We start from the raw sequence: 4,375 nt of genomic DNA, 5'->3' as shown, positions 1-4,375 counted from the left end.
TTAAGAAGCTAAATAAGGGGAGAATGTGAGATGGTAAGGTCTTGAGGACCATATTCCACAATTATTTAGGATTTCGTGACATTATTGACATTCGCATTACATGCAACATGTTGGCATCATTGTTTAAATAGTACATTCACATAATTTGATGTTTGGACATGGATGGCATTATAAGAATCTAAGTTATTGCATTTGCATAATTAAGAAGGCATGTGCGTCTTTGATCATGATATTCATTCATGCAAAATTTTGGGTCATTTAGAAAGAAATTATGAACCATTTGATGAAAATTTTTGAATTTCAAATGAGAATCTTTGAATTTCAAAGAAAAACCTTAAAGTTTTAAGTTCCAAAGAAAAATCTTTAATATGTGAAACTCCAAGGTTTCTTGAATGTGAATCTTTAAACTCAAATGAAAATTTTTGAGTTTCAAATGAGAATCTAGGTTGTTGCATTTGCATCATTAAGAAACTATTTGCATATTTCATCATGACATTCATTTATGCAAAATTTTGGGTCACCTGAAAGGAAATTGTGAACCTTTTGATGAAAATCTTTGAATTTTAAATGAGAATCTTTGAATTTCAAAGAAAAATCTTGGACCTTTAAGTTTTAAATGAGAGTCTTTGAGATATGAAACTTTGAGGTTTATTGAATGAGAACTTTTGAGCTTGAATGAGAAGCTTTGAATTTTTGGATGAGAATCTCCAAAATTCAAATAAAAATATTTAGAATGTAGATGCGAGTCTTATAATTTGCAATTGCGAATTTTAAGATCTTGCAAATTTGAATTCTTATGAAATTGAAATTTTGATAATCAAATTTTAGTGAATTCTTGTAAAGATGAAAGGTTCTTGCAAATCTAAACCTTTGATTTGCAAACTCAAATTAACTCAAATTATGAATCTTTGAGTTTCCATCAGATACGATTTATGACTCCTTCGAAAATGATTGTTAATGAGCCATTTATTTTTTAAAAGTTCTGTTGCCTCTGTTTAGAAGAGCAATTTATTTTCTAAAATTGTGGTGCCTCTGTTTAGAGGAGCAATTTAATTTTCAAAGTTGTGGTGCCTCTGTTTAGAGGAGCTTTGTTTATTTTTCAAAGTTATTAAGCCTTTGTTTAGAGAAGCTTTATTTATTTTTCAAAGTCATTGTGCCTCTGTTTAGAGGAGCATTTATTTTTCAAAGTCGTTGAGCCTCTGTTTAGAGGAGCTTTGTTTATTTTTCAAAATCATTGAGCCTCTATTTAGAAGAGCTTTATTTATTTTTCAAAGTCGTTGAGCCTCTGTTTATAAGAGCTTTGTTTATTTTTTTGAAGTGGTTGAACCTCTGTTTAGAGGAGTAATTTATTTTTTCAAAGTCATTGAGCCTCTCCTTAGAGGAGCCTTTGTTTATTTTTCCAAAGTTGTTGAGTCTCTGTCATTGAGCTTTTACTTAGAGGAGCTTTGATCAAAATTTTAACCAAAAAAAAAAGTAAAAAAAGCAAAAAAAAATGTCAAGTTGAGTCTTAAATGGGTGTTTACGTCTTTGCACAATTCCTGTTTCACAGAAAATGTGCAAATAAGGGCAGTTGTAAACACCCTATATTGTCCGGGATTCTTTGTCAATCGAGACTAATCTAAGCTCGGTTGTAGGGATTTTTATTCATTTTATTTTATATTTTTTATATTTTTGTATTTATGATTTTTTTTTGTGGTCTATCTATTATTTAATTTCTTTTTCTTTCTCCATTATCTGATTATTTAAAAAAAAAACTGAAAGAATGAGATTAGGATTGGTGCTAATTTTTAGCTTTGGATAATAATTAGAATTGTACTAAAACTAAATCATATAGTTTTATAAATGATTGTAATTTACAGCAAAAAGAACGGTAACAGCAATGGGGAGTGATGAGGGTTAAGTGACTAAAAAAGAAACCCAAACACAAACTAAGAAAAAAAAGGGTATGAGTAAAGAAAATTTGGAAGAATGGGACATGAGTTTCCTGGAAGAACTTATCCAAGTTGAAGAAATTGCTCTTTCTTGTTCTTCTGTTAACCAAAATAACCTTCTTTCTTCTTTCTATTTACCATGTTTGCCACGACCACCACCACCAACATCGTCACATCATCAACACCTACATTTTCTACCGTCATCTCGCACCGATTCCCTCAGTTACTCACCTCCCAGATAACTTTCCCAGAGAACTGTCGATTTCGATAAGGCCTTGAATTCCAAGGGCATTTTTGCTAAATGCGCTACTCTTTCGACTTCTGTGAGGCTAGTTCGTGATTCTGAAAATGCTAAGAATCTCGAGATTGAGTGCTTAAAGAAGGAGCTGGGACACGTTTCAAAGCAGCTAGCGAACCTGGAACGAGAGTGTTCACAGCTTAAGAAGGAAAGAAATAAGGAAGATCAGCTTGCATTTGTGGATTCAAAGAATGAGGTGAACGTTGCTAATTTTCATGGGTCGAGAATTGCAAACTTAGAACATGGAATCCTTGTTGCAGCTCATCATGAGGTTATCCAAGAATTTCTAAATGCAAAAGCTTTTGATGATGAGGTTGGCCTGAATACAGCCAAGTCAAGTTGTAAGGAAATTGGAGTTTAGACAGATCTAAGTGCTTGTCTTGATCTTTCTAAGAAGTTACATGGCATCTGGGATTTGCTAAGTGACCAAAAGTTTAGAAGAAATCTGATAGCCAAGTTGTTTGTAGTTTGTTCCATAGATATTGACATCCTTTTTGGGTTCATTAATATGAGCTCACCTTCTAAAACAATAGAACCACTGGTATTCAAAAGCTCTTTTGATAAGGCTTTGTAGAGCTCTGTGCATCCTGTTCTTAGTTCTGAAGCTACAAAAGTATCTTGTTTCTACTCTCTTCTAACTAAGATCAGTAGGGAAATGTTGCAATTAAAAGCTTTATTTGAGTCGTTGTTTGATCTCTGTAGTGTTGAAAATGCAGTTATTGCTTATAGATCACCCTATATACTACATGTCTTACTGAAGCATCTTTTGACTTTTGAAAAAAATCCTGAAGCAAGCAATAAAAAATGGCAACAAGAGTACAAAAATTAGGGAAAGATCACAGGAATAAAAAAAAACTGAAATCCACGGCACCTCTAGTTCCCACCAAGCTAATTTTGTTGTCTTTTCCATTTTGCCATCCTTCCATCATTGACAATTCACCTTGAAGCGATTCATTTCATCTCCTAACCAATCTCCTTTCTTTGAATGGTATTAAGATCTTTAATCCAAATAGCTCGCAAGAAGATCATAGAGTATGATTCTAAGAGACTTCTAAAAGAGTACCTTAAATGCCTAGCTAATATTCATCTTCAGATTTGCTCTGCCCAGGTGACACAATCTATTGATTCCACTCAGTTAGCAAACCAAGAACCATGGTTTCCATCCACCATATTGGTTGTTAAGCTTAGATATGTTGTTTGGGAAACGTGGAAAGAAGGCTTGGTTGCTCTCAATTTAGATCTTACTCAAGTTACTGAATTCGTTAAAGCACGCCTTGGCGTTGAAGTTGAGATGGGTGGTTGCGAAGCTCCTATAACCTCCTTCATTGTTGAACCTTTTGTCCCCAATGAAGAAGAGTATTACTTTTCAATAGTCTCTGAAAGGCTTGGCTTAACCATTAGCTTTTCAGAATGTGGAGGCATCAAAATTGAAGAGAACTGGGATAAGGTTAAGACCATTTTCCTTTCATCTGAGAAACCTATGACCCTCGAGACGTGCGGGCCATTGATAGTTACATTCCCTTTTGAAGTTAGAGGAAAGATTGGTGACTTCATCATGGCTATCTTTTCTGTCTTTCAAGATCTCAATTTTAGCTTCATGGAGATGAATCCATTTACGCTGGTGAATGGAGAACCATACCCACTGGATATGAGGGGAGAGTTAGATGACACTGCTGCATTCAAGAACTTCAATAAGTGGGGTAAGATAGAGTTTCCTTTGCCTTTTGGAAAAGCCTTGAGCCCAATAGAAAGCTTCATTCATTCATTGGATGAAAAGATGAGTGCATCCCTGAAATTCACTATTTTGAATCCAAAACGGCGTATCTAGACAATGGTTGCTAGAGGTGGGGCTAGTATCATATCTGCTGACACTTTGAGCTGTCCAGCCGAGCTGAGCTGCATCCTCTAAGCCATTCCTTTCGGTTGACTTATGTGTCTGGAGCTGAGCCGCGTCAACCCTCCAGCCGATTTGTTTCGATTTTTTTGGGTATTTTTTTTATTTTGTTTATAGTTTTTTATTTTTTTTTATTTATGTGTTTGTTTATATTTTTGGAATATTTTTTGCATGAATGAATAAAAAAAAGAATAAAAAAATATAAAATAAAATTTTTAAGAATAATATTTTTGAGAAAAAGTTGAAAGTATC

The 4,375-nt window shown here is 34.0% G+C and overlaps 2 pseudogenes; both read left to right on the top strand.

The window, feature by feature from the left end:
* Positions 1-1,945: 1,945 nt before the first annotated feature.
* Positions 1,946-3,058, top strand: LOC149511574 (protein SENSITIVE TO UV 2-like; annotated as a pseudogene).
* A 140-nt stretch (positions 3,059-3,198) lies between these two features.
* On the top strand, positions 3,199-4,164 carry LOC111276371 (ATP-citrate synthase alpha chain protein 2 pseudogene; annotated as a pseudogene).
* The last annotated feature ends 211 nt before the right edge of the window (positions 4,165-4,375 follow it).

Source organism: Durio zibethinus, chromosome 25, assembly GCF_047325235.1.
Source record: "Durio zibethinus cultivar Kanyao isolate XHJ-2024 chromosome 25, ASM4732523v1, whole genome shotgun sequence".
In the NCBI taxonomy this organism is placed as follows: domain Eukaryota; kingdom Viridiplantae; phylum Streptophyta; class Magnoliopsida; order Malvales; family Malvaceae; genus Durio; species Durio zibethinus.
The sequence above is the reverse complement of the archived record's forward strand: the minus strand, read 5'-3'. Positions and strand labels throughout refer to the sequence as shown.